Here is a 25,152-nt window from a genome sequence, read left to right as displayed (position 1 = left end):
AATATATTAGCAAGTCTAAAACTGCAACATCCTGGAAAGAATAATGGATTCGGAGTCAGACAACCTGGATTCAAAAGAATTTCCTCCATGAGATCTTGGCCAAATTGCTGAGCTTCTTTGGGCCTTAGTTTCCACATACGCAAAATGATGGAAGTTAGACTAGATGACTCCTAAAGTTCCTGTGGATCTACATGTCAGATTCCATATTCCTGGGCAGACATGATTGAAATGAACTGAATTTGGAGTTGGAGTATGACAGCAGGTTAGATTGCATTTGGGGAAATGTGCATTGCTTTTAATGATCTCAAGCTGTTACATAAGCCAAAAAAGCCATCTTCTTTAACATTAATATCCTTCCAATGATGCTTTATTTCTATAGATCATGAAACACCATAACCTCTGTGGAATCAAAATTACAAGTGACTTATAAAGGGCAGTGGAAACATTTATGGCAGGTGCAGGGTTGGGCTGTAGCATATAATCAAAGATGTCAACTTAAGAAAATCTGTACGGGAAGTCATGAAGGCAATGTATAATTGCAAAAAAAAAAGGCACTGCCTAAGTTTTATACTGGTATCAATTGATGTTAAAAGACCTGGAGAAAGAACTGCATAGGAAAAGATGTGGATGGCTCATTATTTGGTACCAATGAAGAGTGGCCATGTTCATGAGATCAGAATCACTAAAGTACTAGAGGAATCTTTTCTAGCTGAACTGCAAACCAGTTTCTTGGGCCAAATACTCAAAGATATGCTGGATGATTATCAGAAAATTATCAGAAAAACCCAAGACAGCAAAAATACATTGATATCTCCACAAATGGCAAAGGAAACTTACCGTCAGTTAAAAGTGTTTTCCCCCCCCTGCTTTCTGCCTATCCCTCAGCAGAGCCTTCAGATTAGGGTTACTCCTTTGTTCAATTATGTACCAAATTCTTTAGATGGCTATCACTTTTATATGCCTTGATCAAATGTGGTACAGAAGTAACCTGGGTTCTAAAAATCTATGCTAGGAACGCATAAGCCCTGGTGAGTCCTCTCAGACTTTGAGAAAGCTTTGTGATGGCTGTTATCCAAAGGCAAATCTAACTAAATTTGGAGAGGCTCCTGAAGAAACTGTCTGCAGGTAATAAATTTTTCAGCTACAGCAACTCTTGGAAGATCTATTAAATAATAATAGCTAACATTTATATTAGTTTACTAAGTACCAGGCACTATACAAATATTATTTTATCTTCACAACTACCCCCAGGAGGTAGGTGCTATTATCATCTCCATTTTATAGTTGAAGAAACTGAGGCAAACAGAGGTTAGGTGACTTGTCTAGTGTCACATGTCTGAGTCTGGATTTGAAACTCTGGTCTTCCTCACTCTAGGCTCCACTTTCTACCCACTGCACCATCTAAATATAAAGGGACTATGATCTGTATAGGTAGCACAGTATTCATACCTACAAAAACGTGAATCACTGAAGTACACATGTATTTAAGTAAAGAAATGATGGACTTCAAAATAATTTATGAAAGTTATATTTTGATATCAATTCTAAATGGGCTATCAAATACTCTATTTTCATAAATCTTTTAGTATTTCATTTGGGGATAAAGACATCAGTGTCATTTTTCCACGGACAGGTCAAAGTTAGTTTAGAAGAATGGGTTCATACCTTTGTTAGGCTAAGCTATATTAAAAAAACAACAAGGGCTTTTAGATGTAGCCAGCACTCCCTGGTAAAACTGGAAAACAAAGTAATGGATTTAATTTGAGTAAATAATTTGGACCCTGGCAATCAGAATAAAGATTAGTTAATTTAAAATCCTCTGCTCTTTTGCTAAATGTGAACGATACAGTGGAGTTTTGCTACTGGTAGCTGATATCTAAAATATATCAATGTGGTTCTGCTGTGATTAGCGTCATTACTGGGCAGCATTGAGACAAAGTAGAACTCTAGAGCCTCATCTTGGGAGGAGAGGTGTTTTGATAAGCTCTAGCCAGACATTAGATTTGGCCTTTGTGAGGCTACTAGGAAACTCACACTGTACCATGAAAAGGCTATGTGGGAATGGCTGAACAAGTTGTGGTATATGAATGTAGTGCAATATTACTGTGCTATATGAAATGAGGAGCACATGGACTTCATATTTACCTGGAGAGGCTTATACAAACTGATGCTGAGTGAGAAGAGCAAAACCAGGAGAAATTTGTATACAATTACAGACACAACATATGTGTGACAACCAACTTTGATAGACTGGATTCTTCTCAGATATGCAGGGTTATAAGACAACTCCAAAAGACTCATGATGCAAAGAGATGTCTACATTCAGAGAAAGAACTAGAAAGATCAGAGTTTGAATGCAGATTGAAGAAAACTACCTGCTCTCTTTCTTTTTCTTATTTGGTTTTGTTTCCTCTTTTCCATTGTTCATTCCATCAGTTACAATCCTTCTTTACAACCTGACTAATGTCTAATGTGAAAGTACTCGCAGATCCTATACTTGATTTCATGCCACCATGGGGAGAAGGGGGAGAAAATTTGAAACTCAAGGGATTGTGGAACTGAATCTTATAAACTAAAAGTAAAACAAACTAATAAAGAATAATACACTTTGAAAAAAAGAAAAGGCTATGTGGCCTTAGAACATGGGTCCTAAAGGAAAAGTTCAGGTATGTGCTGTTTAACCACAATTCCACATGTGCATCTTGCTGTTTGAATGATCTTGGTTTTACCACTTGGGCAAAAATGAATTTAATGAATCATTTGCTACATATTATGGAGATTTTTCTAAATAAGCATGTAAGAAGAGGAAACCACTTCAGAATGAAAGAAACTAGGAGATTAAATGGAAATAGATGGCTTCTGAAGACTTGGAAAAAATTATGTTGGTGGTAAATCATGTAAAGTTTATTAAAATATATCTGTAACTATATAGGATGTTATAAAAAGCAGAAGCATAATAAAAGGAAGGAGTATGTGAAATACCAATGGTGAAAGAGATCAAAAGTACAAAAATACAGGGCAAATTTGAAAAATTATTTTAATTTGGATCTAACGGGTGCGAGATATTAATTCTCAATGTGTAAATTCTCTCCATCAATATAGATCAAAAACTCCATAATTTAGTCTTAACAAAGTTGCCTGGGGGCATTGAGAGGTTAAATTATTTTCTTGTGACCATTGAACCAGTATGTATCAGAGGAAAAACTAAAACTCAGGCCTGATTCCAAGGCACTACACTGGCTCTCCACTACTTACTCCCATGTGGCTTTTCAAGCATACGTGTATAACATGCAGGAGAGCTATGGAAACTTGTAGCAAGAGAACATAGGGAAGAAGACCGTTACTTCTGGTGGCACAGTGGACAATGTTACATTTACTGCCTCAGACGTTTACTAGCTATCAGACCTTGGGCAAGTCACTTAATCTCTCAGCACCTCAGTTTCCTCATATGTAAAATGTGGATAATAGCAAATATTTCAGTTATTATGAAAATCAAATGAGAAAACACATAAAGTACTTTGCAAACCTTAGATAGATAAAATACCAGGCATAAAGAAGGGAACCATGTTCTAAAGCAACTTTCCACATAATACGAAAGATGGCCAAGAATGGTCAAATAAAATGGGGAATCTGTAAGGACTATTAAGAAAACTGAAATTGTCAGTACCAACACAAAACTAAAAAGTCTCTCTCACCACTATGGCCAAAGAGACTACTGTGGTTGGCCAAAGTATGAACTTGCCCATCTTGTCTGGAACTAGAGTAAAATGATTGTTTTCATCTGTGAGTACCTATTTTATTATTATTAGTGATTATTATACATGTAGTTCCTTTATGTACATATGTTCCCCTATGTCTAGGATGTTGATCTTTAAACTAAAAGGCTCCACAGCCTTTTGGATGTTCTAATGGGAACTTGCAAGAGATTTTCCAATGGACAATAGGAATAGGGAGGGCATGATGGAAGAAGAGCCAAAGGAGATAATTTGACATAACAGATCAAGTGACTAGAAAAGTGCTAGCTAGGAGCTTTTGAATGAGTAGATGCAGAGGATGGAGTAACCCTGACAGACCAAGGTCAACTATATGGTGGATAATGAAATCAAGTTTTTCCTCATCCTTTTGGGTAAGACGAAGTTGTGAAAGGACCTGGCAACTAGAAAAGAATCACAAAAGGGTTGCTACTGTAAATACTTACAATCTAACAGAAATGACCTTCCAAAAGAATAACTGACCCAAATTGAAGTATATTCCATTAAAAGTGTAGAATGATAATATATCCTATGTTTGTATCCAAAGTTACATTATCATTTAGGCAGTGAGGTTTTGTAATTTGAGGTGTATGAAAATGTCACCCAGGGCTCATTCTCACTTCATGGGAAATAAGAAACAAAAGGTAGAGTAGGCAGGAACAGACCAGAGGAGACAGGTTCCTGTGGACCTCAAAGGTTAATCAGTTCTATTTCTTATACTAGATTATAATCTCTGGGATCATAAGGAGTATCTCCAATCGTGTATCTTTTTATTTCCAATGCCTTGCACATTGCCCTTTCTAAGCTAAGCAGAGAGTGTTTGCTGCTGAGGATACAATACTACATAATTAGAAAATGCCAAGAATACCGCTGCGCCACTGCTACTGGGTTCTCCAAACCATAATATGAATGACCAAGATACCAATAACTATTGTGTTTTTCCTCCATGCACCAAATGAGAAACAACAGGCAACTGCGTAGACCATAGGTGAGAGTTTAGTTCTACCTGTGCATTGTAGATTCTGCTACAAAAAGCCCATCACAACAAATTCAGCTTAATATCTAAAATGCAATACATTAAGCACCTACAACATGAACAGCACATACCATTTTAAGAAAACTGTTTCCAAATCCAGTCAATGGTTTTATTCTAAGCAATGGTCATAAATTAATTCAGACTTTGGGGTAATTTAGTTTGTTTAAAAAAATGATTATCACTCCCCATATGATCAATTTACATTTAGTTTCATTTCAGAAGAACAAGTCTAACTGTTCAAACAAATGATTTAGAATAGTAAAAATTACTGGAAGTCATCTCTTCTCTATGAAAACAATCAGCTCACTATCTAAAATAAGAGCTGAAAATTTGATCTTTATCAGTTGTCCTCCTCAATAAAGTTCTGTTCTGGATAAACTGTACCTTATATTTAAAAGCAGATCTAATTTATCAATGTGCTCCAACTTCAAAATGACTGCCTATAATTACTGGACACATAGATAACAATTAATGCCCTGCTAAACAAAATTCACCTTCAATATAAGTTTTTAATCTGAATTCTTGCCTAGCAAGTCAACAACAGCAATTTATTTCACTTTGAACTCAGTCTTAAGTACACCTTTCCATATAATCTTTCCTCAGAGGAGACTTGACATCCTAAACAGATTTGACTGTTCTCTTTTCACTAGCACATCTGCTAGTTTGCATTTCTCAAATTTCTAAGTCATCATTTCTCCTTTAGTATAACCAGACTTGAAAGCATTCCAAATATGTAACAATATTTAATTTAGAATTTTTAAAGGCAGTTAAATTGTGACAACCAACTTGCTCCTTTTGCAGACACATTTGGAGCTAACTTTTTTTTTTGGAATGAGGCCTTTATTAAAAAAAAAAAAGGCAAAATCAGATTTCCTGTAATACTCTTAGCTTAGCCAACTACTGCCCTCTATTTCTCCTCTCTTTCACTGCTAAACTTATGGAAAAATTTGTCTACACAATCATGTTACAAAAAATCTTTGAGAATGAATGGATAGAGAATCTTGATACTAACTTTGAAGGAGAAATTGAAAAAAATTTAGTGTTTTTATACAATGAAATAAACTTAGATGTAAACAATTAAGGAAGCACAGTTGTTTATATTGATGCTTAGTGTTGTTTCTAAGAGATTAGTTCTAGTAAAGAACTAATAAACAGCAATGTTGGGGTATGACTTTTCTTTTTCACCCTTCATATCGATTTACCAAGATCTGTTGATTACATCTAAATCTCTAAATAAATTTCCATCAAAATCATATTACCTGTAAAGAAGAATCTAAAAGGATTGGTAAGTACCATGACACTGATAAGGTTTCCTGAAAACTGTCTTTGTAGACTTAGTAATTTAGTGTAAACAAGTAAACTTCCTTCAATTATACACATGCTTGCCTGAAAATGCTATCTGAAGTTATCTTGTTTAAATAACTAAAGAACATTCATCTATGAAATAGAAAGATCACTGCGTTTAAAGTCAGGGTACATGGGTTGATTACGAGCTTTGTGAGTGTGTTTAGGTAAATCTCAGTAAGACAGTTTGTTCTTATATATAATTCCTAGCTCCCTTCAAAATTCAGTTTAGGTGCTAACTCCTACATTCATTAATAAATATTTACTAACTGCCTATTTTATGCCAGGCACTGTGCTAAGCACTAGGGATAGTGAAGTAAGATACAGTCACTGCCCTTAGACCTTTTTTTTCTTGGTCTTTCCCCTCAAAAAAATTAATTTGCATTTAATGTTTCAACATATCATTTTCTTACAGGTACATATTATGTCCCCCAACAGAATGTTCTTGATGAAGAGTTTCACTTTTGTCTTTGTAGAAAAACAGAAAGCTAGACAGCCTAGTGCTTAAATTGAACATTGACCTATAGGAGTGACTTACTTACAGAAAACAGGCACTTAAATACTTATGGACTGATTCCTTTTCTATGAAGAAGTTGAACTAGGTTATTTTTAAAACCCCTTAAAGTTCTAAATCTAAGATCTTTCTTCTCTTTAACATTTTACCCCAAATGCTCCTTCGATCAATCAGTAAGCATTTAGTAATGTGCCAGGTGCTGGAGATCGAAAGACCAAAGTCAAATAAATAGTACCTGCCTTCAAGGAGCTTACAACCTAGCAGGGACATGTATACCTGTGTAAGTTTTTATGGAATGCATACAGAAAATATACATTTCACCTATAAAGTGGCCCAAGAGAGGAGACTTAAGAATTAGGGATTCTAAAAGCTAGAATTGTTGTAGGAGTGCATTCCAGATGGGGAGGGAGCAACATAGCTAGTGCAAAAACATGGGGATGAGAGATGGAATACCCTTTATGAGATAGTAAGGTCAGTTTGGCTGAACCTTGTGTGTATAATAGAGAGTATTGTTTAATACGGCCTCAAAGGCAGGTTATGTATGTACTTGCTCACCCCCACCATTAGATTGTAAAGATAGTATGATGAAAATTTTTATTTCAAAAGCAAAATTATTTTTATTTAAAATTCAATGGACTCGCCTGGTCCTTCTAAGTGTTAAAGAGAGAGAGAGGGGCGGGGAAATTAGATACAACAGAGAAACCTCGAAGTGAAGTTAACCTGAAAGCGATTTCTCCATCTTTAAATACTTCTAGAGTACTAAGTTTGAAGCTTCCCTTTGTTTTCATCACTCTACATGGCGTTTATTTTACTCGTTTACTACGTCTCATTCCCATTCCATTAAATTAGGCTCCACGTGGGTGTCCCATTTCATCTTTGGGTCACCGGCTATTATGTTTCATTAAAATTACTTTTTTAATTGAAATGAACCGACAGGGCAGACAAGGGACCCCAAGTGCCTCCTCCAGTGGAAAAGAAGACTGTGGTCACAGCACTAGCACCTGACAGCACAATTTGTCCTAAGGAACAAATGGAATCAAGGGGGGGGGGGGGGGAATGGTTATGTCAGACACCGCGGACTCGTGGGCGCCCCCTCCCACGATGCGGCAGCTGAGTCAGAGCCACCTGTCCGGCCAGTATCCCCCGCCCAGGTGAGAGCTCCGGAGTCCAGCAGAATCCCTCACAGCAGCAGCCAGCCACGGGGTCCTCGCAAGGTAAAGGATAAGGAAGTTTAAGCAGGGTAAGCCCAAATGAGAGAACGGTTTGGGGCTCGGGTCACGGTGGCCTGCCCGAGGCCTTCTCCCGCCCCCCACCTCGGCCCCGGCTTCCGGGGCTGCACCTTCCGCCGTCAGACGCCCCCAGGGCCGGGGAGGGGGACCCCGCTCTGGTCCGCCCCAGCCCCGCGGGGACTCCGGGCTTCTCCGGACCCAGGGCCTGCGGGCCGCGAGGAGGAGGTCCCTGGCACACCGGCATGACACTCCCCCGCGCCCAGGGGCAGGCCCGAACCCCACAAGCTCCCCAGGTCAGCAAACCCCAAACAGATCCCACTAAGAAAGATCTGGACAGCTTACCTCGGTGAGCCGCTGCGGCTTCTGTACCACGTGCCCTTTTTTCTTTTTCTTTTTTTTCCTCCCCTGCCTCTTGCCCGTCCTTTTATCGACCCATTCCGCCAATCGGCTGTGCCCTCTTGGTGATTGATAGCCACCCCAGCCACGTGGAGGCGGGGCCCGGGTTAAGTGGCTGAGAGCCCAGAAGCTCGGTGTTTGAAATGCAACTGTGAGTTTGCTCTTTAGCTGGGGCTTCTCCCAGTCCTGGGGAGGAAGGGTGGTGGCCCGGAGAGGACGTGCTGCTGGGAATTCCTTTACGAACTGCAATGACGCCCTCGTGTTGTGCTTGGGGCGGGGCAGTTCGGGTAACTACTCCTCCCCCTTCCTTTGATAGTCTTTCTCTTCCGGAAGTGTATGGCTGTTCACTAAACACTCAGAGGGCTAAGGGTCTACTCAGAATATCCTCCAAATTATTTGTTTTAGTTGTAGCTGTTCCTGTTGGCGAAGCATGTGTTGTTATCAGGATCTTCATCAGCGTGCATGGTCAGTTCTATTCCACAGCCAAAACAAACATTTTGTTGTTATTCTGCCGTGTGGGACTCTAAGTGACCCTTTTGGCATTGTTTTGGCAAAGATACTGGAGTGGTTTATCATTTCCTCAGGCAAATAGGGTTAAGTGACTTACCTAGAGTCGCTCAGCTGGCAGTGTTGAGGTATGGGCTTTGGGAGCCCCCTTGACTTCTCCTTGAATTCTTGGGCTCTGGGAACACCCCTTGAACTCTGATTAAATCATCTCATTTGATGAGGCATTTGCATTCGGCAATAAGCCTTACTTTGTGACTGGGCCCAGACCTCTGTTTCTAGACTTCCCACCCTTGAGCCTATCAAAATATCAGTCCACCCCTGAACCGGCCTAGCCCACCATTGTCTGTAGTCTCCAGGTAGCCTCCAGCAACTTCCCACCCTTAATCACTCATTGACCTCATCTGACTCCTCCTGAAGACCCTCCCCAAACTCCTCCTCTAGACCACCCCTAGATTCCTCCCACCACCTTCTGTATATAAGACCCCCATCTTGTCTTCATGTCTGTGAGAGCACCATAGAATGATCTAGCACAGGCTTACTCTGTGTCCAAAGCAAGTGAACTTTAAATAAACTTCTTTGCCTGAGAAGACTTGAGTCAAATTCATTTGGAAGGACCTGTCATGTTGGTATTTTGAGGTCTCCAGAGCAGCCCTAACCTTAGTGGGTAAGCTCTTCACTTCTAGCAACTCAGGATTTAGAACTAGAACGAACCTTAGAGAGATCATCTTCTAGGGGTCCTTAACTTTTTTTAATGTCATAAACCCCCTTCTAAGAATCATGGTTTTAAATGCCTCAAATAAAAAAATACATAGGAATAAAATACCAAGGAAACCTATTATATTGAAATCGTTTTCAAAATGTTGAAAAACCTGTTCACAGGCTCCAGGTTAAGAATCTTTGATGTAGTTCAACCATTACATCATATAATACATCATATAATTTGGGGAAATTGTCCCTAATCCACTCCACAATGGTCAAAAGTAGGAGGCTACATTAAAAGTGAAGAGATTTATGAATATGTTAAGGAATCTACTGTTACAAATAGCAAATTCAGATACCTAGGGTACAGATTTGGTTTTTATAGCCATTCAGATCTGCTTAAAGTATTCTGCCAATCGGCAGTATTCTTTGGCAATTTAGGATAGATAAGTAAAGCGTTTCACCTGAGAGGGAGAGGTAGACAAAGAGGGTGATCAGCTAAGGAAGAAAAGGGCAGTTATTTGGAATATTACTATAAGGATTTATTATCAGAATAAGAAACCATTCTCTCTTCAGGGGCAGGAGATTCTCTACTTTGACCCTGTCCCTTTTCAAAGTGTGTGCTTCCAACTTCCCTCCCCACTAACCTCCCCTCCCTTCCATCATTTCCCCTCTCATCCCCTTACCCCCTACTCTACTGTAGGGTGAGATACCCTATTTAGTGTGTATGTTATTCCCTCCCTAAGCCAATTTCAATAAAAGTAAGGTTGACTCATTCCCTTTTGCCTTCCTGTTCTTCCCCTCCATTGTAACAGTTTTCCCTTGCCTCTTTTATATGAGATAATTTACCCCATTTTGTCTTTCCCCATCTCCTCTCATTGTATTCCTCTCTTACCTCTCAATTTCACCTTTTAAGTATCATCCCTTCCTATTCAATTAATTGGTCCTGTGCCCTCTTGCCTATGTATACCTGTACACGTATATACACACACTCACATATGTATGCATATGCCCATATACCCTCCTATACAGACATATATAGGTATGCATATATATATATATATATATATACATACATTTCTATTCCCTTCAACTATTCTCATACTGAGGAAGGTTCATAAGTTACAACTATAGTTTTTCCATGTAGGAATGTAAATAGTTCAGCTTTGATAAGTTCCTTATGATTTCTTTTCCCTGTTATCCTTCTCATGCTTCTTGTATCTGAATGTCAGATTTTCTACTCAACTCTGATATTTTCATCAAGAATGCTTGAAAGTCTTCTATTCCACTGAATGACTATATTTTCCCTTGAAACGTGATACTCAGTTTTGCTGGGTAGGTGATTCTTGGTTTTAATCCCAGCTCCTTTGACTTCCAGAATATCATATTCCAAGCCCTTTGATCCCTCAATATAGAAGCTGCCAGGTCCTGGGTGTTTCCACAATATTCAAATTGTTTCTTCCTGGCTGCTTGTAATATTCTCTCCTTGATCTGGGAATTTCGGAACCTGGCTATAATATTCCTAGGAATTTTCTTTTGGGGATATTTTTCAGGAGGTGATCAGTAGATTCCTTCAACTTCTATATTACCTTCTGGTTCTAAAACATCAGGGCAATTTTCCTTGAGAATTCTTGAAGGATGATTTCTAGGTTCTTTTTTTGATCATGGCTTTCAGGTAGTTCAATAATTTTTAAATTCTCTCTCATCCAGGTCAGTGGTTTTTCCAATGAGATATTTCACATTGCCTTCTATTTTTTCATTTGTTTGAATCTATTTAATAGTATCTTGATTTCTCATAACGTCACTAGCTTCCATCTGCTCTGGTCTAATTTTTTTTTTTAAAGCAATTGGGGTTAAGTAACTTGCTCAAGGTTTACACGGCCAATTATTTCTGGGTGTGGTGCTAAGTATCTGAGCCCAGATTTGATCCCCAGGTCATCCCAACACTGGGGGCAGTGCTCTTACTCGCTGTGCTACCTGGCCGCCCCTCCAGTCTAATTCTGAAGGCATTATTCTCTTCAGTGAGCTTTTGAGATTCTTTTCCCATCTGGCAAATTCGACTTTTTAAGGTATTCTTCTCCTCATTGGCTTTTTGAGCCTCATTTGCCATTTGAGTGTTATAGGAATGTAAATTTTTAAGATATTCCCTGCCCCTAGGTTAAGTGCACTTGGAGCCTGTGGTGGGAGGCTTGTTTTTCAGGAATGCTCACACCTTGGTGCTTTCTGATTGGGCAGTGGATCAAGAGGGTTGTTACATTCTCTGAGCCAGGAGAAGTCTATATAAGCCCTGATGTGAGGCTTTGCTTTGGGGCTCACTTTGAGAAGTGTTGTGTGATTTGACCAGATGAGACTCTGGGCAGCCATTGAGAGCCCCCCAGCTTTGAAAAACCCAGATGTTGATGCTTCCCTCTCTGGTAACTGTGATTTGGTATGGATGTAATGGTTAGACAGTTTGGAAGCCTGTCTGCTTGAGCTTTTTCTCTGTCTGGTAACTTCTGTCTGTATACTCTGAAGTTCGGGGTGCTGACCTTTTCCCCCTGAACTAGGTAAATGATATATGTTTGATTGATTAAAGTAAGCTTGTTAACCCATTTTGAGTTGCTTTCCTTTAGAAAAGCGGATCTAAGAACCTGTGTTAGCAGCCACCCTGGGGATGCTGGGGTGCTTGATGCTACATTGAATTAGTCTATTTTTTAAGGTGTTATTTTCTTCAGCCAGGTTGTTGATTCTCTTTTCATTATTTTCTTGCATGGTTCTCATTTCTCTTCCCAAATTTTCCTCCACTTCTCTTACTTGGTTTTGAAAATTCTTCTTAAGCTCCTCTATGGCCTGTAACCAATTCATATTTTTTGGAAGCTTTTGGTGCAGGAGTTCTGACTTCATTGTCTTCCTGCCATTCCATGCTTTAATCCTTTTTGTCCCCCCAAAAAGAATATAAAGTTGGATTTATATTGTGCTTCCTTTGCTTGCTCATGTTGCCACTCAATTACTTGATTTTTGAGCTTTTTTGCCACAGTAGAACTCTGCTTCCAGAGAGGATAGCTTTGTCCCAAATCGCTGGGGTTTTCATAACTGATGGAGCTATTAGTTGGCTGCCCTCTCTGAAGCCTCCACTGGCTCTTGCACACTGGTCACACACTCTAGGACCTCCAATCTAGACAGCAATCCAGATCCAAGCAGGTTAAAGCAAGAGCTATTACCCCTCAGATTGGTGGCTTGGTCCCCCCTACAATCTGCAGGCCAGGAGCTCTGAAGCAGCTGTGTGACTGCGGCCGCTGTGCCTCAGCCATATCTCCCTCCAGGGGCAGAGGCCTAACTACACCCCTGGACTCTCTGTTCCCAAAGTCTAAACTGAGCCCTCACTTTGTCTTTGGCATTGATGGGTTGATAATTCTAGAAACCACTACAGCTGCTGGTGATCCATTCTCCCAAAGTCCCTCTGGCCACTGCTGGTCAGGCTGTCCTAAAGCTAAAACCTCGGGCTCACTTGGGGCTGGGTTCTGCTCCCAGCATGCTGTGATGAACTCTTCCTGTCCGCCTGCCCAGCTGTCTTCAGCAGGAGATTTGTTTCTCTCTGTCACTTTGTGGGTTCTGTAGCCCTAAAGTTTTAGAGTCATTTTTATAGGTATTTGAGGTGGTTATGGGGGGAGCACAGGAAGTTTTCCTGCTTCTATGTTGCCATCTTGGCTCCAGCCCCCCAATCATCCTCTTTTTTTTTTTTAAGCAATTGGGGTTAAGTAACTTGCTTAAGGTTACATGGCCAGTTATTTCTGGGTGTGGTGCTAAGTACCTGAGCCCGGATCGATCCCCAGGTCATCCCAACACTGGGGCCGGTGCTCTTACTCACTGTGCTACCTGGCCACCCCCATCCTCTTCTTTTAAACTTAATTTTTTAGGGGGAACTATCTGAGTTCCTCTAGTTACCAATTGAATAGCCAGTTTAGTAATTAAATCTCTTCCCAACAAATTTATGCCTGCCTCTTGAACTAGGAATAATAAATTTAAGGCAGTGGTTCCTTTGCATTCAACTCCTAAAACTTCTGTGAGGGGAATGGTGAAATTCTTGCCCTTTACCTCAGAGATGATAGGGTTTCCTGAGATAATTTGCTTTCCTGAGGCAATTGGGTTATGGATGACTGAGCCACCCCAGTATCTATTAAAAACCATATTTCTTCTCCCTGAGGCCCACCCTTAAATTTATCAAGGGTTCTAGGTGGGTTGTTTCTACTAACACCTGATACCCCTAATCTTCTCACTCCATCAGGGAATAGACTTTTTGCTCAGTCTGGTCTTATGGAAAGTCTCTCATTGTATGTCGCTCTTTCTTATAGCTCCAACAAGTGAGGGGCCCTCACCCTCTCTCTTCTCCTTTCTTTTCCCACTGCCCTGCATTTTTCTTCCCCTACCCCTTCCTTCTTTCTGGTTTTTTGGTTTCTTCCATTGCCCTGGTCCCTTTTGCCATTCCATGGATTGTGTAGCACTTTGAATAGTTTGTACCAAGATTTTGGCTTTTTGTTTTTGCTTATCATCGTCCCTTCTTACATAAACTTTTATAGCTTCTTTCAATAAATTCTCCAGAGTTCTATGATTCCATCTGTCTATCTTTTAGATTTTCTTACTTATGTCTGGCCAGGTGTTAGTGACAAAATTTAACTTCAATGTTGCTTCTGTAGTAGGATCATTCATGTCTAAGGCTGAGTACTTTCCTATGTTTTCCTTTAGCCTTTCTAAAAATTTGGAGGGTGGTTCATCCTTTTTCTGCATCACTTCAAAGGCTCTCTTTATATTCTGAGGTTCGAGGGCTGCATTCTTAATCTCTGTAATTATTCATTCCCTTAGGTCCTGCATATGAACCCTATGGACCTCATTATTGTGATCCCATCTGGCATCCAAGGTGGGATATTTTTGATCTGTGGGGATTACCCCTGCTGCAGGAGGATGTCTCCTTTCCCATTCTACCATGACTGCCCTCCTGATCATACCCCTATCTTCGTGGGAAAATAAGACATTTAGAAGGGACAAGAATTGATCTAGCTGTTATGATAATCCCCCTGGATCTTCCATGAGTACCTTCATTTCCTTCTTGAAGTTTCTCACCTCAGTAGTACTGAGGGGTACATTAACAAGCCCCAATCCCCCTTGTGCCAAAGGAACTTCCCATAAAGGGAACATTTTCATTGGTTGTTTTGGCTCAAGAGGGAGGTTTTTTTGGTCCTTCAAGAGTTGTTTTAATTCCCTCCTGAGGGGACCATGAAGGGGTTCTTTTAAGGTGATCAAGTCTGCACCCTCCTCAGGGGAATCAGAGGACCCGTGAACAGGGCAACAACAGCTGTGCCCGTTGCTTGTCCTGGGGGAAGTGGAGCATAAGGGGGAGGGAGGGAAAGGAGAGGATACCATGAGTGGGGTTTTTGTTCCCCCTCTCCTTCTTCCTGCTCCTTCCTTACCAGCATTTGTTTCACCCCAGGCATCCAAAGGGCTGCATAAGAGCTGTCCTCTGGGTTAAATGTCTCCTTTGCATTTACATATAGATTTAACTTTTGGCACACCCAATCCTTGACCACACTGTACCTCCTCCAATATCCATCCCACCCCAAACAAAATAATAGTATTTTATCATCTTTTTCTTATCTTTCTCCTTATATTTTGGTAACTCATTCCAATCTACCAGCATATCAGGTTTTCACTCCTTCCTTCCCCATTTCCAATTTAGTGGAGAGCTGTGGTCGGTCTCTCCAGGTCTAAGACCTAACAAATTAACCGGAGGGGTCGGGTCACCCCAGTCACCCTGAGCACTCACTCGATGGTGTCCCTATACCAGGGTTGTTCCATAATTTAGTCAAGGGCCATCACCAGTCTCTCGAGGCCTAAGACCTAACCAATTATGACCCAAGGACCCACAAGATCTTGCTCACCCCTGGGTTATATGTGTATAACTCACGTGACTGCTTTCTCCACCAGCCGGCTGGAGTTTGGTTTCACTTCAACATGATTAGAGTCTTTCTCTAGGTTTCTGTTCCTCTGAGTTCCTCTCTTTGGGACTTTACCCACTCAGAGAGGTGACTCCCCGAAAAGCCCAGAGACCACTGCAGAAGTCTCTGGAGGGCATCTGCCTCAGGACCAAATTGGGGAGGGTGGATCACAAGTGGGTGGATCCTGGGCAAGCCCTCAAAACTATGTGGGAGAAATTTAATTTAAATTTAATCAAAAATTTAATAAAATTTTTAATTTATTTAATAAAAATTTAATAAAAAATCTCAGAGGCTTCTCAAGGTAGGAACAGAAAGCATTTATTCAATTCTCATGAGAAAAGGGTGTCACAGGTGTGGCTAGGTGGCGAAGTGAATAGAGCACCGGCAGTGAATAGAGCACTGGAGTCAGGAGCACCTGAGTTCAAATCTGCCCTCAGACACTTAACACAAATACTAACTGTGTGACCTTGGTCAAGTCACTTTACCCCAATTGCCCTCCAAAAAAAAAAAAAGAAAGGGGTGTCACTTTCACTAGGACAGACTAGTGGAAGGAGGCAAGTTACAGAAAACAAAACGTGGTTATATACCCTAATGCAAACAACCCCTTTCATTGACCTTACCCTCACTGGTTGAGAGCTGGGCCTCACAATCTAACATGGGAATCTACCCCAGATACAAAGAACAAGGAAACAGTCTTCAACCAATGAAAACTGATGAAAGCATTTAATACCTTATTTGGCAGTGGATGATAGCAGGGGAAGTGTAAGTTTCGATTTCCCAGAGATCAGGTGGTCTATAGGAAAGCAAAACTTAGACCTACAGGAAATCGAAACTTAGGCCTATCTGCAGCAGAAGCCCAGCTCGAGCTTAGAGCACTGTCTCCATTTTATGAGAATGCTTTAACTCACTTCACTCAGTGCTTACATGAAATACTGTATATGAAACAATATCTGTATGTTAGTAGAAGAGAGCAGCTGTTTGTTTCTACTAAGGCTAAAGGCAAAATGCAATGGACAAATCTTGGTTCCAGAAGACCAGTTATGAAACATACCTCTTCCTTTATTGGCAGACAGGTGGTAAATCATTAGTACAGAATGTCACATATGCTGTCAGTCAAAAACACTGTGTGCACTGGTTTTGCTTAAATATTTCTTCCTTCATTAGAAAAGAGAGTGTTAAGGGGCAGAAGAGGACTGGGAAGTGACAGCGGTATAAAACCCCAAATCAACAAAACATTAAAAAGGGGAAATAGAAAGCTAAAGAGATTTCAGAATAGGCAGAGCCTGGCATGTCTAATCACACAGAAAGTATGGACAGAGTTGAGGAGGTATGTTGTACCCTACAGAGCTAGAAGGAAAAAATCAGGCAAAAAGTGACATAAATGGTTTAACAACATTATTTGTGAATTTCAGTAATTATAAATTATTTCAAATGTTCTGATTCCTATGCATTGAGCAGTTACTATGTGCCAGTCACTGTGCTAAATACTAGAGATAATTTTTAAAAAGCAAACATAATTACTTCTCCTCAAGAAGCTTGCAGTAAATGGGGGAAACAACATATATAAATCAGAATGTACAAGATCAATACAGAGCATATGGATGATACCTAGGGGGCATGGCACTAGCAGTTAGTACAACCAATTGAAAGGCCTCCTGGAGGAGGTAGCCCTTGAGCCAGGGAGTCTAAGATACTGGGAGATCATTCCAGGAATAGGGAACAACCAGTGCAAAGGCAAAGATAGTCAGCAAGAAGCATTGATTAAGTGCTTGCTATGTGCCAGGTCCTGTGCTAAGAGCTGGGAATATAAAAACAAGCCTAGCGACAGTTTCTGCCCTCAAAGAACTTATAGTCTAATAGGAGAAAAATAGCATATGAAAGGAAACTGAAAAAGCATGAATTGGGGAGAGAGATGAAGATATCTTGTGAGGGGCATTGTAGAGAGTCTGAAGAGAGTCAAGAATATAGCCTAGAGAGGAATGAGGGCATGGCTGGTGTAGGCATCTTTCTTAAAAATGGAGGTTCTGAGAGGAACCACCAGTCACAAGAAGAGGCTGCAGAAGTGGAGGGTGCTTTGCTTAGACCAGGGGTTTAGTGAACTTTCTGTGGGAACAGCTTTCTGGGGTTTTGTAGAGAACCAGGGAGAGTCTTGTACAGCCTTGAGAAGGGAAATGGAGTATCCTGTTGGAGGAATGTCTCAAAGTTCATGGAGGAGAATAGAATTTAAGAAGACTTGAGAGGTAGAAAGGGAGCAGATTATTAAGAGCTTTTGATGCCAAAGGACTTTATATTTGATCCTAGAGGTAATAGTGAATCATTGGAATTTAATGAGTAGATGGGTGACATGGGCAAACCTTTGCATTAGGAAAATCACTTTGCAGAGTTTTTGTTGTTGTTTAGTTATTTTCAGTAATGCCTGACTCTTTGTGACATCTTTTGGGGTTTTCTTTGTAAAGATATTGGAGTGGTTTGCCATTTTCTTCTCCAGCTTACTTTAAAGGTGAGGAAACTAAGGCAAATAGGGTTAAGTGACTTGCCCAGGATCACACAGCTAGTAAGTGTCTGAGGCTAGATTTGAACTCAGGAAGATGAATGTTCTTGACTCCAGGTCTGACATTCCATCAACAATGCCACCTAACTGCCCCTTGTTTGCAGAGTAGAGGATAGATTAGAATGGGGAGAAACCTGAGGCAGGGAGACCAATTAGGAGGTCGTTGTTTGGGTGTTTGGGGCAATAAAGGCTCGAAGTAGGAAAGAGATAAAGGGCTGTGAACTATGAATGGACAAAAAGGGACATATATTAACAAGACATGGCAACTGATTGGACACATGAGGTGAGTAAGAGGATCTGAGGATGGCACTGAGGTTCTTTCCTCAACAATAAACAATGGGGAAGTTTAGTGGAGGGGAGGGTCTGAAGGGAAAAAAACAATGAGTTCTGTTTCAGATATTTGGGGATTTGGGACTGGAATTTAGGATTAGGGATGGAAAAATATATCTTGGAAGCATCTGCATAGAAATGATAATGGAATCTATGAAAGCCGATGAGATCATCAAGTGAGAAAATAGAGTGAGAAAGGGGCCCAGAACAGGCAAGTAGTGGGCCTGACATTGATGAAGATACTGCAAAAGAGAGGAATCATACAGATAGGAAGAGAGCCAGGGAAGGACAGAGTCACAAAGACCCAAGGAGGATTATCCAGGATTATCCAGGAGAACATGACCAATAGCATTAAATGATGTTGAAAGGGTGAGACAGATAAAGTCTGGGAAGAAGTTATTAGAGTTAGCAATTAAGGGATCATTTGTAATTTTGGGGAAAGTGATTTCAATTAAACGATGAGGTCAGAAGCCAGATTGAATAGGGCTTTAAAAAGAGTGAGAGGAGAACATGTGGAGGCATTGATTATAGACAGATTTTTCAAGGAGTTTAGCTGAGAGGGAGAGGTAAAATAAAGAATCGTATAGTGGGGCATAATAGTTTAGCACAGGCCCTGATGCAATTATCCCAAATCCTCAATCACACTACCAGGCTATGTACCCAGAATGTTGTAGGTGATTTTTTTTCCTTAAAGTTTGAAGGGGGTAACCCTGAGAGTTGGGGTTATTTTCTAATACTAGGCTCACAAATCCCCACCAGTGTGCTTCTTCCTCATAGCTGATGTCAATTAGTCAGCCAGAATTGATTAGCTTTTAGAAATAAATATTTACTAAGGCGGAATGATAAGGACAATTGGTGCAAGACCTCTCCTCAAATCTGGTGGTTTCATTTTTCTATGAATACAAACAGAGTCTAGGGGAAAGTGGACTCAGGTTTACAGAAAACAGGATACAGAGGAGTTCCTCATAGCTCCTGGTTGCTGGGAATTTTGTGCTCCCCTTCATAGAACCACCATGATATTCTCTTTAGGCATAATGTAATTTTCTGTTGGGTTTCTTGAAAATTCATGAAGCTGTTTTTCCTAAGCGTGTCTTGTTTGTCCTTGGTTTCTAATGTAAACATGGCTACCTGCTGTTCTTTGGACCCTATTGAAACACTGAAAAGAAGTCCAAATCTTCTGACCCTTTGAAGTACACAATTTCATCCTGTTGTCAAGGACAGAGTGTAGGGGGAGGAGGAAATGGAAGTTCTCCCCAAGTACTCCTCCCCACCTCCCATTTCCTGGCCTTCTCTTCTAGGCTCATCTGCCACTCAAATGCTGGGTTTCCACAGAACACTCTACTCCTTCCCTACTTGATTAGCTAGGTTGCTTCCACTTAGTTTAAGTTTAGTTGACTGATTCATTAGAGGTTTTCTCACCTGATACAAGCATCAATGTTGCATCTTGTTAGTTATTTCAGTTGGGATGGGTGTGATTCATTGATTGGTTCAACCAACCTTTACTTTTATGGTAGGACTTAATAATGGTATTTTTTTTTTTTTTTTTGCTTTTTGGAGGGGGGAAGGTGGGGCAGTTGGGGTTAAGAAACTTGCCCAAGGTCACACAGCTAGTTTTTGTCTTACGTGTCTGAGGCCCAATTTAAACTCAGGTCCTCCTTACTCCAGGGCCAGTGCTCTCTTCACTGTGTCACCTAGCCACCCCCAATAATGGAAAAGACTTGGGCACGTTTGTAGGCAGCAGAGAAGGATCCAGTATATAGGGAGAGATTAAAGACAAGAGATCTGCTAGAAATGCTAGAAGGGGATAGGAGCAAGGCTACATGTAGAGAGGTGGCCTTGGCAAGCTGAAGGGCCACTAGAGACTGAAGTAAAGGAGGAAATAATAGAGAATAATGTTAGAGCAATGTATGATAAAAGAGCACAGAATTGTGTTCTCAGTAAATGGCCTAGGGTGATTGGATTGATTTATTCAAATGACCACTATGCAAAAAAACCCAAAAAACCAGAAAGTCTCCCTTCAAGCTGAGGCCTCTAGAGGCAATTATCTGAAATCCTTATTCACACTACCAGCTTCATAACCAGAATGTTGTAGGTGAAAAAAAGTGAAGAGACTAACTAGTAAATCGGGAAACTCAGCTTTTCACTGGACCAAGGAAGGGGAGAAGGGAAAGGATCACTATTTCATCCTCCTGGCTTGCACCTGGGTCAGTATCACAGGTCAAGTCTGTCCCAGAGCTTAGATTGGAATCCCTCCACCATCCCCTACTCCTGCCCATAATTATCCTTTAAGTTCCTTCCATTCTGACCCTCTTTCCCCCTTTAGCCCATCCTGACTCCACTGAAATTGCTTATTGTTACTCTTCCTATATCTCAGAAGTCCATACAAGTTCAAGTGTAGGCCACTGAGAACTCTGAATCGTCTGGTTCAGGTCAAACAAAAGATCATAGGAAATTCTATATAGTTTGCCAGATAAGTAAGGCAGGTACTAGGGTCCTCCAAGGCCTCTGTGGCCTTGCCCCTGTGGGTGATCAGAAAGACAGGTTATGTTCATAATACCTAAGACACATTCTAGAGGTTGTCAATGAGCTGGGTCCACAATTTTGAAGGAAAGATATTAGCCAGATTGCCTCTAGGAAATTGCACAGTGATCCTATGTCTAATGCCATAAAAGCTAATTTCTTTAACACCCAGTATTCACATGGTGATGTTATATGACTGTGAATCATAAAATAGTACAATATTAGAAGACTCAAAATTACAGATAACTCAAAGAGCAATTGAAAAATGTTTATAAATTGTATGTAATATCTTACCAATGATAATTTGCATGTGAAAATGGCACAAGCAGCCAGAATAAGGGTCAATAGATAAGACAGTCTGATTGGTATCTCAGCATTTCTGAGAAATTTTAAAAGCAGTGCCCCTAGTGAAGTGGATGGATCCTCTATGAGGGACTTATAGAAAGTCATAGATAGGAATTGTGGGTGTCCACCCACACTGATAAAACCATGGATCTGTCCAAGTATCAAGACTTGTCTTTGAAACATTTCGCCTCTCTTTAGTTTTTTTCATTTTCCCTAGTTTTCATCTTATCTGTGTAATTTGATTTATGCCATCATTATCTAGAAGAAAAATTATTTTCCCTGAGGACAAAACTCTACTCCTCCCTACATTTCTTCTGTCAGATGTTTGGGACTGGAAGATTAGATAGGTTTTTGGCTGTTTAGAATATAGAACAGGGCTTTTGTTGCTTCTGTCTAAACATTGTTCTCAGGTGACCTGAACTTAGACTTGAAAGAGCTCCTGTGAAGAAGGAAGAAGCCATGATGATCAGTGTCAGTCAAAGAAGGATCAGAACAGAGGGAACACAGAGGAGAATCATGGTCAGGAGCAGAGGATAGTTGAGATGCTTACCATCTGTGTGGCCCTGGGCAAGTCACTTAACTTGTTTGCCTTAGTTTCCTCAGTTGTACAGTGGGGATAACTCCTTCACAGGACTGATGTGAAGATCAAATAAGATAACAGGTACTTTAAAATGTTTATTTCCTTCTCTTCTCCTTCCCCTTTCTCAGTTCACAGTAAAGCTGCGTTTCCCTGTTTGGTAGTAGATTTCTTCATTCCGTTGTTCTTTCCCAGCTGCCTCAGCTTGCACTGGGAATCACCATTTCCCTTTGTAAAAGTAGGGTCAGTTGAGTATAGCATAACCTACCAGAACATAAACCCATAAACCCAAGGCTGGGTGAACAGTGATCTTATCTTCTTCCTCTAATTGTTTTGTTGAACACTAACCTCATTTGCATGCCATTCAAAAAACAATCTTGGGAGTCACTTTAAAATTAACGCCCCAGCTTCCCACAAAGCCCTGGTTGGGATTGTTTCTCTGAAAAACTATTCAAGATTTGAAGCATTTTATGGGTCAGAACTCCCTTAAAACAGTAGCTTATGGGCACCCAAGTTGTTTACTTTATACCAGTCAGTGAGATGACACATTAGGGTGAATCAAAAGAAAGTACAGTGGCCAAAAAAAAAAACTCTAAATGCACACATGGGCCACACTCTACTTTTTTTTTTTTTTTAAGCAATTGGGGTTAAGTAACTTGCTCAAGGTTACACGGCCAGTTATTATTTCTGGGTGTGGTGCTGAGTATCTGAGCCCAGATTTGATCCAGGTCATCCTGACACTGGAGCCGGTGCTCTTACTCTCTGAGCCACCTGGCCGCCCCTAAGCAATTGGGGTTAAGTAACTTGCTCAAGGTTACACAGCCAGGTGTTACTGGGTGGGTGCTAAGTGTCTGAGCCCGGGATTCGATCTCTAGGTGTTCTCAACACTGGAGCCGGTGCTCTTACTTGCTGTGCTACCTGGCCGCCCCCACACTCTACTTTCAAGACTCACAGCACTCCCCTAATCAGCTATGATTGTCATAAAAATGAAACTAGGGGCTGAACAAAAGCTACAAGGCAAGACAATCTTCTTTCAGGTCCTTCAAGCATATTACAGTCTTTATCATGCATATCTACTGGTAATGTAACCCCTAACTTTGGAACCTTGCTTATCTCTTTATATTTATTTTATCTGAGCATTTTTGTTTGCCACATACTCTTCTTTTTTTTTCATTTTTCAAATACTTTATTAACTTCTGATTTACATCATGCATTTTCATAAGATTTTGAGTTACAAATTTTCTCCCCGTTTTTCCCTTATCCACCTCCCCAAAATAGCAGTCCCACAGGATATCCCCTTCCTCCAGTCTGCTCTCTCCCATATCTTCTCCCATACCCACTTTGACTCTTCTAGTAGGGCATGGTGGATCTCTATGCCCCAGTGCCTGTGTATCTTATTTCCCTATTCCATGTAAAATAGTATTAATAATAGTAAATATATATATATATATATATATTTTAAGCATTTGATTTTAAAACTTTGGATTCTAGATTCATTCCCTTGTCACCCACCCTTACTGGGCAGATAAGCAGTTCAGTATAGGTTGTACATGTGTAGCTAATGCAAAACATTAACATAGTAGATATATTGTAAAAGACTGACTATAGTTCCCTCCCTCCTATCCTACCTCCCACTTGTTCTATTCTCTACTTTGATCCTGTCCCTTTTCAAAAGTGGGTGTTTCCAACTTCCCTCCCCACCCCCCAGCCTGCCCTCCCTTCCATCATCCCCCCTCTCATCCCCTTCCCCCTACTCTCCTGTAGGGTGAGATACCCTATTTAGTGTGTATGTCATTCCCTCGCCGAGCCAAATTCAATGAGAATAAGGTTGACCCATTCCCTTTTGCCTTCCTATTCTTCCCCTCCATTGTAACCATTTTCCCTTGCCTCTTCTATATGAGATAGTTTACCCCATTCTGTCTCTCTCCATCTCCTCTCATTATATTTCTCTCTTACCTCTTAATTTCACCTTTTAAGTATCATCCCTTCCTATTAAATTGGTCCTGTGCCTTCTATCTATGTATACCTGTAAACATATATACACACATTCACATATGTATTCATATGCCTGTGTACCCTCCGATATAGACATATATATATATATATTTATATTCCCTTCAACTATTTTCATATTAAGAAAAGTTTCATCAGTTACAATTATAGTTTTTCCATGTAAGAATGTAAATAGTTCAACTTTGATAAGTTCCTTATGATTTCTTTTCCCTGTTTACCTTCTCATGCTTCTCTTGCTTCTTGTATCTGAATGTCAGATTTTCTATTCAACTCTGGTTTTTTCAGCAAGAATGCTTGAAAGTTCTCTATTCCACTGAATGACCATATTTTCCCCTGAAACATGATACTCAGTTTTGTTGGGTAGGTGATTCTTGGTTTTAATCCCAGCTCCTTTGACTTCTGGAATATCATATTCCAAGCCCTTAGATCCCTCAGTGTAGAAGCTGCCAGATGCTGGGTTATCCTGATTGTGTTTCCACAATATTCAAATTGTTTCTTCCTGGCTGCTTGTGATATTCTCTCCTTGATCTTGGAATTCTGGAAGATGGCTATAATATTCCTAGGAGTTTTCTTTTTGGGATCTTTTTCAGGAGGTGATAGGTAGATTCTTTCAACCTCTATTTTGCCCTCTGGTTCTAAAACATCAGGGCAGTTTTCCTTGAGAATTTCTTGGAGGATGATTTCTAGGTTCTTTCTTTGATCATGGCTTTCAGGTAGTTCAATAATTTTAAAATGATCGCTCCTGGATCTATTTTCCAGGTCAGTGGTTTTTCCCATGAGATATTTCACATTGCCTTCTATTCTTTCATTTGTTTGGATCTGTTTAACAGCATCTTGATTTCTCATAAAATCTTTAGCTTCCATTTGCTCCAATCTAATTCTAAAGGAATGATTCTCCTCAATGAGCTTTTGAGATTCTTTTTTTCATCTGGCAAATTCGGCTTTTTAAGGCATTCTTCTCACTGCCTTTTTGAGCCTCTTTTGCCATTTGAGTTAGTCTGTTTTTTAAGGTGTTATTTTCCTCAGTCAGGCTGTTGACTCTCATTTTGTAATTTTCTTGCATTGTTCTCATTTCTCTTCCCAGTTTTTCCTCCACTTCTCTTATCTGCTTCTTAAGGTCCTCTGTGGCCTGTAACCAACTCGTATTTTCCTTTGAAGCTTTTGGTGCAGGAGTTCTGACTTCACTGTCTTCCTCCTGTTCCATGTTTTGCTCATTTTTGTCCCCCAAATAGGAGTCTAATGTTGGATTCTTCTGTTTGCTTTGCTTCCTTTGCCTGGTCATGTTGCCACTCAATTACTTGACTTTTGGGCTTTTTGCCACAGTAGGACTCTGCTACCAGACAGGGGAACTTCATACCGAACACTGGGGT

The 25,152-nt window shown here is 40.5% G+C and overlaps 1 protein-coding gene across 1 annotated transcript in view; it reads right to left on the bottom strand.

Annotated features, from left to right (window-relative positions):
• CNDP2 (carnosine dipeptidase 2) overlaps window positions 1-8,540 on the bottom strand; it is a 48,490-nt gene extending 39,950 nt beyond the window's left edge. The window contains exon 1 of the mRNA XM_069094957.1: window positions 8,218-8,540. The gene's annotated coding sequence lies outside the window, so the exon portion shown is untranslated. The remainder of the gene's footprint in view (window positions 1-8,217) is intronic.
• Window positions 8,541-25,152: the final 16,612 nt, after the last annotated feature.

The sequence above is a fragment of the Petaurus breviceps genome, unplaced genomic scaffold (genome assembly GCF_028583685.1).
Source record: "Petaurus breviceps papuanus isolate PSGF00001 unplaced genomic scaffold, PetGlider_PUasm1.0 224, whole genome shotgun sequence".
Lineage (NCBI taxonomy): Eukaryota > Metazoa > Chordata > Mammalia > Diprotodontia > Petauridae > Petaurus > Petaurus breviceps.
This window is presented reverse-complemented; position numbering and strand designations above follow the sequence as displayed.